The sequence below is a fragment of the Phodopus roborovskii genome, unplaced genomic scaffold (genome assembly GCF_943737965.1).
Source record: "Phodopus roborovskii unplaced genomic scaffold, PHOROB, whole genome shotgun sequence".
NCBI lineage: Eukaryota > Metazoa > Chordata > Mammalia > Rodentia > Cricetidae > Phodopus > Phodopus roborovskii.
Window position 1 is genome coordinate 63,279 of NW_026125402.1, and position 16,885 is coordinate 80,163.

The following is a 16,885-nucleotide window of genomic DNA, read 5'->3' on the forward strand; positions in this document are numbered from 1 at the left end:
GCCTGTCACTATGGCTTCTGGCATATGTTTTCAAGCTATTCTTTCTTTCTTTTTTTGTTGTTGTTTGCTTTTTTTTTCTTAACATAGTTCTCTGTGCAGCCCTGGCTGTCCTAGAACTCACTCTGTAGACCAGGCTGACCTTGAACTCATAGATTCACCTGCCTTTGCCTCCCAAGTGTTGGGATTAAAGGCATATGACACCATAGCCTGGCTTCAAGCTACTCTTTAGCTGCGTATTTGAGACCAAAAGAATGGCCACCAATATCATAGCATGCAGAGATAGTCAGCCATGAGTAGTGCTCCAACCTGCCCAGTGTGGGTGCTGGGAGCTGAACTCATGTCCTCTGGAAACACAGGATGTGATCTTCATCTCTGAGCCATCTCCCCAGCTCTCACACTGCTTTTTGAGACGGGGTCTCTATTGGCCTGGGCCTCCCTAACTTGGCTGGGCTGCCTGGCCAGGAAACCTCTGAGATCACCCTGTTTCTACTTACCTACAGCTGAGATTACAAGTGTGAGTCACTCATCTGGCTTTTATTTATTTAACACAGGTCCTGGGGCTCAAACTCAAGTCCCCATAGGGCTGAGTTATCTTGCCACCCCTATTTGTTTGTTTGCTTGTTTTGGAGGCCTGGTTTCCTGAAACCCAGGCTTGCCTCAAGTTTGCTATGTAATTGAAGATGACCTTAAACTGCTGGTCCTGATACCTCCACCTCTCCAGTTCTTAGGTTACAGGAATGTGTTGTCAAGCCTGGCTGCCAGCGAGGATCGAGGATCGCCAGGCTTGCATTGACCAGCTTTGTTTCCTGGCAAGGTTTATTTACTTTTCTCACTCTCAGAAGCTTCTTGGCTGCTTGTGTTTCTCTGGAGGAGAAATGTGCTTTTGCAGCCAGGCGTCTTCCCCAGAATCCCTGTAGTAACAACCCTCAATGTAAGGAATAGAGAGAAGAGAGTCCCTGGAGCTCCAGGGTCAAGCAGTCTGAAGCAATTGAGCTCCAGGTTCAGTGAGAGACCCTGTCTCAAGACAAAACAAGGTGGGGATTGGAAGAGGAAGACATCTTACGTTAACCTCTGACCTCTGGCCTCCACAGACATATACACAAGCTAGCACACCCTTACATGCAGGAGCATACACCCCTACACAGACACACACACACACACACACACACACACACACACACAGGCGAGGGGCTTTGACTGACTGCCTTCCTAAGGCAGCATGCTGAGCCTTGGAGGTTGACCTTGGGGGGACTGATTTTCCTGCTCTGCCCCATGCTTGGATATAACCACCTCTCAGAAGCCAAGCTAGGGAGAGTCTGATTCTTTTCACACAATGCCCTCATCCCTTGTCCCTTCTCCAAGGGAGTGAGAAGAGCTCCAGTAGGAGAGGTCGCCTGGAGAAACATGGCAAGAGACAGAGTCCAAGTTTCCCCTTAGACAGAACAAGGAAGAAGAGCAGGGTGATTAGGGGCTGGGGCTGTAGCTCAGTTGGTAGAATGCTTGCCTAGCATGCATGGGGTCCTGAGTTCAATCCCCAGCACTGCATAAACCCAGCATGCTAGTACATATGCTTCACTCCTGAGAGGTAGGAAGAGGAGCAGAAGTTCAATGTTATTCTTAGCTATATAACAAATCTGAGTCCTGCCTGGGCTACAAAAACAAACAAAAGGAAGAAAAAAAAAAAAACCATGTCAAAAAAAGTAAAACCAACACAAAGAAAAGAAACCAAAAATCAACCAACCAACAAGCAAAAAAGTCACAAAGGACCGTTAAGAATTAAGAATTAAGAATATCTTGGCTACTAACAACGACAAGAGATTTTAGAAAAAGAAGTGTTATTGGGCACTGGGCACCCAGCACTTGGCAACTTCTCCTGTATCAAAAAGAAGGTAGGAAGTAGAAATTGATGGAGGGGAGATGAGATTTACTTATTGCTGGGCCACTGCTTGTCTGCGGTGGTCGTGCCAGAGATCTGAGGACGTGGCACAGTTAACAGAATTGGTTGCTTTCCGGAACTGCCTGGTGGCGCATGCCTACAATCACAGCACTTGGCAGTCTGAGGCAGGAGGGTCGTGAGTTTGAGGTCAGCCCAGGTTGGGCTGGGTTCAACCTGGGTTGCACAGCAACACTGCTTTTTGTTTGTGTTTTAACTCTCTCTGTGTAGCCTTGGCTGTCCTGGAACTTGCTATGGAGACCAGGCTGGCCTTGCCCAGCAAAAGTTTTATTATCTTTGCGTGTTTTGCCTGAATGTAATGTATGTCTGTGTACCCCACGACCCAGAAGAGGACTTGGGTCTCCTGGAGCTGGAGTTACACACAGTGAGCTACCCTGTCCATGCTGGGAATTGAACCCGGGTCCTTTTGAAGAACAGCCAGTGCTCTTGATGGACTTTTGGTCCCCTGCATAGACATAATGCTCTTTTTCTGAAGGTATTTACAGCCTGGAGTGACAAAGGCATTCCCTAAAATGGAAGGGAAGTCAGTGAGCTTGATTTGCACCTCCTCTTCACACAGGTCGAAGGCTGGGACTCTGGCGGGTCCTCAGTAAAAGATGCCTCTCTTCCTTTCTATTCACTCTTTGTGAGTCAGTTAGGAAAAACAGTCATAAACTGCACTTATATCCTTTTTATTGTTTGACTTGTTACAACAATAATGTTTCAGTGCAAAAAGTCCAGTAAAATTCATGAATATATCTAGGAAACACCTTTTTTTTTTTTTATGCAGGAGGGAAACACAATAGCTTAAGTATTACCTCCTCCTTTAAACCTTGGTGAATTACATCCTGGGGGACTGTGCCCTCCCTCACCTGCTCCTGATAGTGGCCTTTGCAATAGCTCTTCTCCCTCTTGCTCCCTCTCTCCCTCCCCCCTTCCTCCATCCCCTCCTCTCTCCTCTTCTCTCTCATTCTCACTCTTGCGTGCCTTTTCTGAGATAGAGCCTCCTGTAGCCCAGGCTGGCCTGGAGTGCACTATGTAGCAGAGGATGCTCTTGAACTCTCGCTCCTCTTGACTCCACCTAGAACCCAGGGCTAAGTACACGTAGCAAGCACTCTGCCAATCAAGTTACACCCACAGCTCTTCCTCTGAATCGTTGTTTGTTTGCTTTTAAACAGGATTTTAAAAATAATTTTTTAAAAGATTTGTTTACGATGTTTATAGTGTTCTGCCCCATGTGTCCCTGCAGGCCAGAAGGGGCACCAGATCTCATTACAGATGGTTGTGAGCTGCCATGTGGTTGCTAGGAATTGAACTCAGGACCTCTGGAAGAGTAGGCAGTACTCTTTACAGCCGAGCCATCTCTCCAGCCCTCCTCTAGACCTTTAAGCTAGGACCACACACTGGAGCTCAGGCTGGCCTTATGTCTACCACCCTCTTGCCTCAGCCACCCAAGTGCTTGAATTATAGGTGTGTCCCCACTCACCTCAACGCCTGGTTTAAATAGTGCTGAGGTTGGAACCCACCACTATGTACATGCTAAGCAAGCACTCTCGTGCCCCCAACCTTCCTTAGGTTCTCTTGAGGACTTCACAAGCTCATGATCCTCCTGCATCAGCCCTGCAGATGCTGGGATTACAGGAGTAAGTCACCATGCCTGGCCTCTCCTACTTCACCATCAGAGGATTTCCGACTGATTTGTTCTTGATTCCAGGGCCGGGTGTGGTTCCTGTGGTTGGTCCCAAGCAACAGAGTGCAGTGGAGATATGGACAGTGTGGGCACAGAGCTGAGCAGGGGCTTGCCTGGAGATGCACAAGGCCAGGGTGACTTTGGAAGGTGGTTGCCTCTGGAGAAGAGGCAGGTGGGCTTTGTAAATGAGAGCTGTGGGAGGAGACAGGGAGAGCTTGTTCCTTGAAGACCAAGAAGGGAAAGAAAGAACAGGGCATTATGTGGGAAGGCCACACCTCTGAGACTCAGCAGTCAGGTAGGAAACAACTGGTTTGCAGTTATGCAACCCAGACCCTCTCACTTGATGGAAAGAAACCATTTGTGATCTTTTTATCTATCTGCCGATCTGTATATGCCATTGAGGGAGGCTCGGCTCTATCCTGGCAAGATAGACTCACCTCCAGGCTGAAAGAGAAAAGCCTTAGCTCAGGGAGACCAGACAAAGCAAAATCAAACATTTACTCCTTTTTTTAAAAGTAGAGACAGAAGGTGTGTCTCAGTGGTGAAACGTTTGCCTAGCAGGAAAGGAAACCAAACCAAACCAAACACAAACCCAACATAAAAAACTAATGAAAACCAAGCTGGGCCTAGTGGCACAGGCCCATCAGCCCAGCTACTTGGGAGGTCAAGGCAGGTGGACTGAGAAGCAGCTTAAGGCCAGTCTGGACAACCTAGTCAGACCTTGTCTCAAACTAAAAGTAAAAAGAGGGCTGGCTTCAACTCAGGTGCCACTTGCCTCTGTTTCCCCAAGCCAGACATACATCTTTGTCACCTCTGAGACTAACAGCCACCAGGAGAGAGGTGTTCTCTGTCATCACAGGCAGCCCTGTTATCACAGCGCCATGAGAGAGACCATCACGGACAGAGGTACCAAGGCCGCAGGCCACAGTACTGTGTGGACATTTCCTCCCAGTCCACGCTTTTGAATCTTGTGCTTTGTAGAACATTAGAGTATGCTAACCAGGGAACAGCCAATCAGTGTGATTCAGGTAGAAGGTACAAGGAACTATAAATCATGAATTATAAATTCAGGAAAAAGATAGCAAGATTGTTTTTTGTTTCCTTTCCCATTTGAGGTTTTGTTTCGTTTTATTTAGAGTGCTGGGACTCGAATCTAGGGCTTTATTTATGGTAGACAAGCGCTCTACCACCCAGATCCAGCACAAGTCTCAGCCCCAACTGAGAGATTCCAGGCAGGAGCTCTACCACTGAGCCCCAGCACTAGCTCCAGCCCCCCTCACTAGGGGAGTCTAGGTAAACTTCCTACTGAGCCACATCTCTAGCAAATTCTTAAGTAGATGTATGGGAATCAAGCACTGTATTAACATCTGTATGAGATACTTTGTGTGTGTGTATATATGCTGTGTGTGTGTGTGTGTGTGTGTGTGTGTGTGTATTCGTGTGTTTGTGGAAGGCAGAGGTTAACATAGAGATCTTCCTCAATTATATCCCACTATTTTGAGTCTCTTATTCCACATGGAGCTTGCTGCTTTAGCTGTACTGTAAGTCAGCCCTTATCATTCTCCTGTCTCTGCCTCCTCAATGCTGGAATTATAGGTGTGTGCTACCTGGCTTTTCATGTAGATATTGAGGACCCAAACTCATGTCTTCATGTTCACACTGCAAGCATTTTTCAGACTGAGAAATGTCCACAGCACCCTAGCCACTTTTCTTGTTGCTGTGACAAATTACCTGACACAGCAACCTAAGAGAAGAAAGGTTTATTTTATTCAGTCTGAGATCTTAGCTCATATGGATGGTGCCACTCATACCCAAGGTAAGAGTCCCTCCTGAGCTAAAATTCTCTAGAAACTCTCTCAAGACAGACTGCAATAGTATTTCTAGTTGGTTCTAAATCCAGTAAAGTTGACAGTGAAGATTAGCCACCACAATATGTGACATAGAAATCATGTTGGTGGCTGGAGAGATGGCTCAGAGGTTAAGAGCACTGGCTGCTCTTCCAGAGGTCCTAAGTTCAATTCCCAGCAACCATATGGGTCTCACAATCATCTGTAATGAGATCTGGTGCCCTCTTCTGGCCTGCAGGGATACAAGCAGACAGAACATTGTATATATAATCAACCAATCAATCAAACTTTTTTTTTTTTGTTTAAAGAAATTGTGCTGCACGCACAATTGCATGTCCTACCCAAGAAGGTGCTGTGAGCCATCCAGTCATGGGACCACAGTAAGCGCTGAGCTCTGTTACTTCAGCACAGTCATAGCCCATAAGTGGGGTGTGGGACTGAGAATGGAGAAGGAGGCTATTGCTGGTGGCAGTGAGGACCACAGGAAATACAGCAGGACTGGCAGTATTTCACAAAGGGTGGTATGACCTTGCATATGCAAGTGTGTCCAGAGAGAAAGGACACAGAGAGAATTGCCCAGAGAATTAGGTGACTGCATCAGTCCTCCAGTGCCTTCTGGGTCTGAGGTGTACATGTTCAATGTAAAGAATGAGGAAGAGGAGATGGTTGGCTAGCCATAAGCCGGAGGACATATGGCAGGTGTGACCTATAAGGTGATGGAAAGTGTAAAGTCAAAGGAATGTAAGTCAAAGGAATGTGCCTGGAACCTGAGAGACTTAGTGTCGGAGCACCAGGGACAATGACCATAGTCCCAGGCAATGAGGAAGAAGAGTGTGGGAAATACTGGGTTGAGGTGAGTAAATGTGGTTCTAGCTAACGCACAGGGGTTTATGATATATCTATCACATACTACAAACCCAAGTCATAAATTACCTTGTGACACAGTCACCACTAGACAAAATTTTATTTTGCTCAGAAGAGAAAGGAGGTGCAGGGGACCCTTGGCTATTTGGTCAAGTTTACAGGGTCATGTGTCAATTCCTACACACTAGGGAGGACAGTCCAACTGTACTTTTGTGGGAGATACAGCTAGCTCCCATCCCTTCCTCCGGAATAACAGAGGAAAAAATGATGAGAGATTGATGAGTCATCCTGTCTTCTCTGATTTCTTTCAAATTAAAGAGCTAACGACAAGTGACTCAACCCAAGGACAAGACCACACAGCAGCATCAGCTACAGGTTACTGGGCTGTAAACTCTGGTGTGTATGGATCTACAGCACTGCCAAGCTCCACAAATTCAACACACACAACAGTGCCTACTGGGAGCAACCAAGCAGCACACCTAACCGCATCCACAAGTGCTTCAGCAAACACTTCTCTAACCACTGAAGACCCTCAGACTACAATCCCAGGAAAGGCACTGACAACTGAAATAGGAGGAAGTTCAACACCCACACAGGTGACCACTAGAAACTCCCCAAGTACAGCCCCAGATGAAGCACCTAACCAAAGCACCCCAAGATCAACCATCACATCAAAGACAGTAGATGTCTCTCAAAAATCAGTCCGAACAACCCATGCAGCTCCAAACCCTGAAATTTCTGAGACAACAGTCCTCATTACAGAAGCTGAAACCTTCCCAGGAAGCTCAATTTTAGCAGACACAGCTGTACCTTCCAAGACCTTCCACATCACAGGCCTGACTCAGGAACCTACAACCTCTCCAAATTCAAAACATGCAACTCAAGTTTCTGAGACCTCCCAAACAGAGGTCTTCACTCAGGAGTCTACAGCCTTCCCAAACAGCTCAGTTGCCATAAAAACAGCTGTCCCTCCTGAGAGCTCCTACACCTCAGCCCTGGCTGAGGAATCTACAACCTTCCCATACAGCCTGAATTTGACACAAGCAACTCAAGGAATTGAAACATTACCAAGAATCTCCACTCAAGAATCTATAATCTTCACAACTCCTTCAATTCCATCAGAAACTGCTGTCTCCCCTGAGATCACCCACACCACATTGCAAACTGAGGCATCTACAGCTTCCCCAGGCAGCCTGATTTCCACACAAGATACTCAGAGAACTGAGACATTCCTAGTAGACTTCACTCAGGAATCTAGGACCTCTGCAACCAGCATAATTTCATCAGAAACAGCTATCCCTTCTGAGAGTTCCCACACCACATACCAACCTGAAGCAACTACAACAGACCCAAGCAGCCTGATTACAACACATGGAACTCAAGCGATAGAAACCTGGAAAACAATATTTACTCAGGAGTCTACAACCTTCTCAAGCAGTTCAGTTTCTACAGAAACAGCTGTTCCTCCTGACACCTCACCCACTACAGGACAGTCTGAGGCATACACATCCTCCCCTAGCAACTTGATATCAACACAAACAACTCAAGCAACTGAGACATCCCAAACAACAGTCTTCACTCAGGAATTTACAACTCTCCAAAGAACCTCAATTTCAACAGAAACTGCTCTACCTTCTGAGAGCTTCCATACCAGAGTTCATCCTGAGGCATCCACAGCCTCCCAAAGTGGCCCAGTTTTAACACAAGCAAGTCAATTGCCTGAGACTTCTGAAACAACAGTCTTTTCTCAGGAATCTACAATCTCCCCAAGTAGCCTTATTCCGACCCAAGGAACTCAAGCAACTCAGACATCCCCAACATTCTTCAGTCAGGAATCTACACCATTCACAACTCCCTCAATTTCAACAGAAACAGTTCTACCTCTTGAGACCACTCACACCACTTCTTACATTGAAGAATATACAAACTCCTCAAGCAGCCTGACAACAACACATGCAGCCCAACAACACACTGAGATATTGAAAACAACAGTCTTCACCCAGGAATCTACCACCTCCCCCACAAGCATGATTTCCACAGAAACAGTTGTAACTCCTGCGGACTCCCACACCTCCTCCCTGACTGAGGCACCTACAGCTTCCCCAAGCAGACCCATTTCAACACATACAAATCGACAAACTGAGAGTTCTCAAATGACAGTCTTTACTCAGAAACCTACAAACTTCTCCAACCAGCCCAATTTCAATAGGAACCACTATACCTCCTGAAATCACTCACACCACATCCCAAACTGAAGAACCTACAACCTACCCAAGCAGCCTTACTATGACACATGAAACTCATCACACTGAGTCCTCTCAATCAATAGTCCTCACTCAGGAATCTACAACCTCCACAACTAGCTCAAATTCCACAGAAAAAGCTGTAACTCCTGAGAGCTCTCATACCACATTTAAGACTGAGGTATCTATAAACATCTCAACATCAACACATGCAACTCCACCAACTGAAACCTCCAAAACAGAGTTCAGTCAGGAATCTGCAACCTTGCCTAGCAGCTCAATTGCCACAGAGACAGCTGTAATTCCTGAAACCTCCTACACCTCAGCTGTTCCTGAGGGAGTTTACAACCTCACCATATAGCCCAGTTTCTACACAGACATCTCAACTGTCTGAGACATCACCAAGAATCTTCACTCAGGAATCTACAATATTGACATTCCCTGCAATCTCAACAGAAACAGCTGTGCCATTCTGAGACCTCCTACACCTCAGCTGTAAATGAGGCATCTACAACATATTCAAGGACCCTGATTTCAACACATGTAACTCAACCAACTGAAAACTCCAAAACAGTGTTCCCTCAGGAAACTACAACCTTTCCAAGCAGTTCAGTTTCCTCAGAAACTGATGTCACTCCTGAGATCACCCATGCCACATCTCTATCTGAGACATCTACTACTTTCCCAAGCAGCCTGATTTCCACACAAGATGCACAACCAACTGAAACCTTCAAAACAGTCTTCACCCAGAAATCTACAACATTCCCAAGCAGCTCAGTAACTCCTAAAGCAATTGTCCTTCCTGACACCTCAATCTTCACAGCTGTGAAGGAGGCATCTACAACCTCTCCAAGCAGTTCAGTTTTGAAACCTGTAACTCAAGGAACTGAGACATCCCAAACTCCATTCTTCACTCAGGAATCTACAATTTTCCCAACCAGCTCAATTTCCACAGAAATATCTGTACCACCTAAGAGCTCTCACACCACATACCAAACTACAGCATCCACAACATTCCAAAGCAGCCCAGTTACCAAAAATGAAGCTCAAACCACAGAGTCATTCCGAACAACAGTCTTCATTCTGGAACCTACAACCTTCTCTAGCAGCCAAATTTCAACAAAAACCACTATACTTCCTATGACCACACACACCACATCCCAAAGTGAGGAATCTACAATGTCCTCAAACAGCCCAATTACAACACATTCAATGCAACCATCGGTAACAACCCAAACAACAGTCTTTGCTAAGGAGTCTATGACCTTCCCAACCAACTCAATTTCCACAGAAACAGCAGCTCTCATTCCTGAGATTTCCTACACTTCAAATCTGAGTGAGGAATCTACAACCTCCCCAAGTATTCTTATTTCCACACAAGCAACTTTAGCAACTGAGACATCCCCAATAGAATTCAGTCAGGAATCTACAATCTTCAGAACACCCTCATTTTCAACACAAACAGCTGTGCCTCTTGATATCACCCACATCACATCCAAAAATGAGGCATCTACAACATCCCCTAAGCAGCCCAGTTATGATACAAGAAACTCAAGATCCTGAGACAACCAAAACAGTTTTCACTCGGGAATCTACAATAGTCAAAAGCACCTCAACTTCAACAGAAACTTTGGTACCTTCTGAGAGCTCCCACACCACAGTGCAAACTGAGGTAGCTACAACTTCCCCCAGCAGCTCAGTTTCAATGAATGTGACTCAACCAACTGAAACTTCCAAAACAGAGTTCACTAAGGAAACTATAACCTTCCCAACCAGCTCAGTTTCCACAGAAACAGCAATACCTCCTGACACCTCCCACAATACTGTCCCAACTGAGGCATCTACAGCTTTCCAAAGCACCTCCATTTCAACACATGCAAATCATCCAACTGATTCCTCCATAACAGACTTTACTAAGGAATCTACAACCTCCCCAAGAAGCTCAATTTCCACAGAAACAGCTGTATCTTCTGAGACCACCAATACCTCTGTTGTAACTGAGCCTTCTACAGTCTCCCAAAGAAGCTCAATTTATACATATTCAACTCAACCCCCCTGATACCTTGCAAACTACAGTCTTCAGCCAGGAATTTACAACCAGCTCAGTTTTCTCAGAAACAGCTCTACCACCTGAGACATCTTTTACTTCATCCCTAAAGGAAGATTCTACAGCCTCTCCAAGCCACGCAATTTTAACAGATCGAATTCAGACCACTGAGATCCCACAAACGACAGTCTTCATTAGGGAATATACAACTTTGCCAATGAGATCAATTTCCCCAGAAAGTTCTCTATCTACTGATGACTCTCACAATTCAGTTGTTACTGACACATCTACCATATTCCCAAGCAGCAAAACAGTGATTCAAACAACTCAAGCTCCTGAAAAGTCTAAATCAACAGTCTATATTCAGGAATCTACAACCTTCCCAATCAACGCAATTTCCACAGAAACAGATATAGCAGCTGAGACCTCCTATACCTCAGCTGTAAAAGAGGCATTTACAACATACCCATGGAAACCATCTACAACACACATAACTCAACCACAGGAAACATCCAAAGCAGAGTTCAATCAGGAGTCTACAATCTTCCCAAGCAGTTCAGTTCCCACAGAAACAGCTGCTCCTCCTGACACCTCACCCACTATAGGACAGTCTGAAACATACACAACCTCCCCGGGCAGCTTGGTTTCAACACGAGTAACTCAAGCAACGGAGACCTCACAAACAACATCCTTCACTCCATGAGACTACAGCTCTCCAGAGTACCTCGATTTCCTCAGAAACTGCTGTACCTCCTGAGATCACCCACACCACGTCACAATCTGAGGCATCTACTACCTACCCAGGGAGGCTGATTTCCACACTAGACACTCAGGGAACTGAGACATCACCAAGAGTCATCACTCAGGAATCTACCACCTTTGCAACCAGCTTAGTTTCCTCAGAGTCAGCGGTCTCTCCTCAGGGCTCCCACACCACATACCAACCTGAGGCAACCACCACATTCCTGAGCAGCCCAGTTTCTGCACAAACAACTCAAGCTCCTGAGATATCTCAAACAACAGCCTACACTCGGGAATCTACAGCCTTTCCAAGCAGCTCAATTACCACAGGAGTGCTTGTATCTCTTGGGACCTCCTCCACCTCTTCCTTGACTGAGGGGGGGCTACAACCCCCCCAGGGCAGCCCGATCTCAACTCATGCAACTCAAGCCCCCGAGACTTCACAGATTACACTGCTCACTCAAGAATCTACAACCTTCTCAGTCAGCTCTGTTTCCACGAAAGAAACGGCTGTACCTCCTGACACCTCCCACAGTACCATCCCAACCGAGGCATCCACAGCATCCCAAAACAGCTCCGTCTCAACACATGCAACTCATCCAACTGAATCCTCCATAACGGTCTTCACTCAGGAATCTACCACCTCCCAAAGAAGCTCACTTTCCACAGAAACAGCTGTACCTCCCAACACCGCCCAGCCCTCGGCCATCACTGAGGCCACTGGAACATCATCAAGCAGCCTGTTTTCAACACAAGCAACTCAAACAACTGACATCCCGGAAACAGTCATCACCCAGAAATCTACAACCTTCTCAAGCGGCTCAGCATCCCCAAAAAACGTTTTCCCTCCCCAACACCTCACTCTCCACAGCCCCGACGGAGGGGGCTACAACCCCTCAAGCAGCCCAATTATGAAACCTGTAACTCAGGCAACTGAGACCGCCCAGACACCACTCTTCACTGAGGAATCTACAACCTTCCCAAGCAGCTCAGTCTCCACAGACACAGCTGTATCTGCTGAGGCTACCCTCACTTCAGCCCTCACTGGGCCTTCTACAGTCTCACCAAGAAGCCCCCATTTCCCCATATTCCTCCCAAGCCCCTGACACTTGGCAAACATCAGTCTTCACTCAGGAATCCGCAACCAGCTCAGGTTTCTCAGAAACAGCCCTGCCACCGAGACATCCTCCACTTCAGCCCCACCCAAGCTTCTACAGCCTCCCAAGCCACCCCATTTCTACAGATGGAACCCAGACCACTGGGATGTCACATGCCACAGTCTTCACTCAGGAACCTACAACCTTGCCAACCAGCACAGTTTCCAGAGAAACAGCTATCATTCCTGAAACCTCCCACACCTCAGCTGTCACTGAGGAGGAGTCTACAACCTCACCATACAGCCCTCCTTCTACACAGACAGCTCAAGGAACTGAGGCATCCCCAAAGTGTATTCACTCCAGAATCTACCATCTTCACTTCTCCCTCAAGTTCAAGAGAAACAGCTGCGCCCTTCTGAGACCTCCTCCACCTCACCAGTAAATGAGGCATCTACCACTTATTCCTGGTCATTGATTTCCACCACATGCCCACCAACCAACAGAAACCTCTGAAACAAAGTTCACTCAGGAGTCTACAACCTTCCCAAGCAGTTCAGTTCCCACAGAAACAGCTGCTCCTCCTGACACCTCACCCACTATAGGACAGTCTGAAACATACCACAACCTCGCCAGGCAGCTTGGTTTCAACACGAGTAACTCAAGCAACGGAGACCTCACAAACAACATCCTTCACTCCATGAGACTACAGCTCTCCAGAGTACCTCGATTTCCTCAGAAACTGCTGTACCTCCTGAGATCACCCACACCACGTCACAATCTGAGGCATCTACTACCTACCCAGGGAGGCTGATTTCCACACTAGACACTCAGGGAACTGAGACATCACCAAGAGTCATCACTCAGGAATCTACCACCTTTGCAACCAGCTTGGTTTCCTCAGAGTCAGCGGTCTCTCCTCAGGGCCTCCCACACCACATACCAACCTGAGGCAACCACCACATTCCTGAGCAGCCCAGTTTCTGCACAAACAACTCAAGCTCCTGAGATATCTCAAACAACAGCCTACACTCGGGAATCTACAGCCTTTCCAAGCAGCTCAATTACCACAGGAGTGCTTGTATCTCTTGGGACCTCCTACACCTCTTCCTTGACTGAGGGGGCTACAACCCCCAGGGCAGCCCGATCTCAACTCTCATGCAACTCAAGCCCCGAGACTTCACAGATTACACTGCTCACTCAAGAATCTACAACCTTCTCAGTCAGCTCTGTTTCCACGAAAGAAACGGCTGTACACTCCTGACACCTCCCACAGTACCATCCCAACCGAGGCATCCACAGCATCCCAAAACAGCTCCGTCTCAACACATGCAACTCATCCAACTGAATCCTCCATAACGGTCTTCACTCAGGAATCTACCACCTCCCAAAGAAGCTCACTTTCCACAGAAACAGCTGTACCCTCCCGACACCGCCCAGCCCTCGGCCATCACTGAGGCCACTGGAACATCATCAAGCAGCCTGTTTTCCAACACAAGCAACTCAAACAACTGACATCCGGAAACAGTCATCACCCAGAAATCTACAACCTTCTCAAGCGGCTCAGCATCCCCAGAAAACGTTTTCCCTCCCAACACCTCACTCTCCACAGCCCCGACGGAGGCGTCTACAACCCCCCTCAAGCAGCCCAATTATGAAACCTGTAACTCGGGCAACTGAGACACTGCCCAGACACCACTCTTCACTGAGGAATCTACAACCTTCCCAAGCAGCTCAGTCTCCACAGACACAGCTGTATCTGCTGAGGCTACCCTCACTTCAGCCCTCACTGGGCCTTCTACAGTCTCACCAAGAAGCCCCATTTCCCCATATTCCTCCCAAGCCCCTGACACTTGGCAAACATCAGTCTTCACTCAGGAATCCGCAACCAGCTCAGGTTTCTCAGAAACAGCCCTGCCACCCGAGACATCCTCCACTTCAGCCCCACCCGAAGCTTCTACAGCCTCCCCAAGCCACCCCATTTCTACAGATGGAACCCAGACCACTGGGATGTCACATGCCACAGTCTTCACTCAGGAACCTACAACCTTGCCAACCAGCACAGTTTCCACAGAAACAGCTGTCATTCCTGAAACCTCCCCACACCTCAGCTGTCACTGAGGAGGAGTCTACAACCTCACCATACAGCCCTCCTTCTACACAGACAGCTCAAGGAACTGAGGCATCCCCAAGTGTATTCACTCCAGAATCTACCATCTTCACTTCTCCCTCAAGTTCAAGAGAAACAGCTGCGCCTTCTGAGACCTCCTCCACCTCACCAGTAAATGAGGCATCTACCACTTATTCCTGGTCATTGATTTCCCACATGCCCACCAACCAACAGAAACCTCTGAAACAAAGTTCACTCAGGAGTCTACAACCTTCCCAAGCAGTTCAGTTCCCACAGAAACAGCTGCTCCTCCTGACACCTCACCCACTATAGGACAGTCTGAAACATACACAACCTCGCCAGGCAGCTTGGTTTCAACACGAGTAACTCAAGCAACGGAGACCTCACAAACAACATCCTTCACTCATGAGATTACAGCTCTCCAGAGTACCTCGATTTCCTCAGAAACTGCTGTACCTCCTGAGATCACCCACACCACGTCACAATCTGAGGCATCTACTACCTACCCAGGAGGCTGATTTCCACACTAGACACTCAGGGAACTGAGACATCACCAAGAGTCATCACTCAGGAATCTACCACCTTTGCAACCAGCTTAGTTTCCTCAGAGACAGCGGTCTCTCCTCAGGGCTCCCACACCACATACCAACCTGAGGCAACCACCACATTCCTGAGCAGCCCAGTTTCTGCACAAACAACTCAAGCTCCTGAGATATCTCAAACAACAGCCTACACTCGGGAATCTACAGCCTTTCCAAGCAGCTCAATTACCACAGGAGTGCTTGTATCTCTTGGGACCTCCCTACACCTCTTCCTTGACTGAGGGGGGCTACAACCCCCAGGGCAGCCCGATCTCAACTCATGCAACTCAAGCCCCCGAGACTTCACAGGTTACACTGCTCACTCAAGAATCTACAACCTTCTCAGTCAGCTCTGTTTCCACGAAAGAAACGGCTGTACCTCCTGACACCTCCCACAGTACCATCCCAACCGAGGCATCCACAGCATCCCAAAACAGCTCCGTCTCAACACATGCAACTCATCCAACTGAATCCTCCATAACGGTCTTCACTCAGGAATCTACCACCTCCCAAAGAAGCTCACTTTCCACAGAAACAGCTGTACCTCCCGACACCGCCCAGCCCTCGGCCATCACTGAGGCCACTGGAACATCATCAAGCAGCCTGTTTTCAACACAAGCAACTCAAACAACTGACATCCCGGAAACAGTCATCACCCAGAAATCTACAACCTTCTCAAGCGGCTCAGCATCCCCAGAAAACGTTTTCCCCTCCCAACACCTCACTCTCCACAGCCCCGACGGAGGCGTCTACAGCCCCCTCAAGCAGCCCAATTATGAAACCTGTAACTCAGGCAACTGAGACCCCCCAGACACCACTCTTCACTGAGGAATCTACAGCCTTCCCAAGCAGCTCAGTCTCCACAGACACAGCTGTATCTGCTGGAGCTACCCTCACTTCAGCCCTCACTGGGCCTTCTACAGTCTCACCAAGAAGCCCCATTTCCCCATATTCCTCCCAAGCCCCTGACACTTGGCAAACATCAGTCTTCACTCAGGAATCCGCAACCAGCTCAGGTTTCTCAGAAACAGCCCTGCCACCCGAGACATCCTCCACTTCAGCCCCACCCGAAGCTTCTACAGCCTCCCCAAGCCACCCCATTTCTACAGATGGAACCCAGACCACTGGGATGTCACATGCCACAGTCTTCACTCAGGAACCTACAACCTTGCCAACCAGCACAGTTTCCACAGAAACAGCTGTCATTCCCTGAAACCTCCCACACCTCAGCTGTCACTGAGGAGGAGTCTACCCCAACCTCACCATACAGCCCTCCTTCTACACAGACAGCTCAAGGAACTGAGGCATCCCCAAGTGTATTCACTCCAGAATCTACCATCTTCACTTCTCCCTCAAGTTCAAGAGAAACAGCTGCGCCTTCTGAGACCTCCTCCACCTCACCCAGTAAATGAGGCATCTACCACTTATTCCTGGTCATTGATTTCCACACATGCCCACCAAACAACAGAAACCTCTGAAACAAAGTTCACTCAGGAGTCTACAACCTTCCCAAGCAGTTCAGTTCCCACAGAAACAGCTGCTCCTCCTGACACCTCACCCACTATAGGACAGTCTGAAACATACACAACCTCGCCAGGCAGCTTGGTTTCAACAAGAGTAACTCAAGCAACGGAGACCTCACAAACAACATCCTTCACTCATGAGACTACAGCTCTCCAGAGTACCTCGATTTCCTCAGAAACTGCTGTACCTC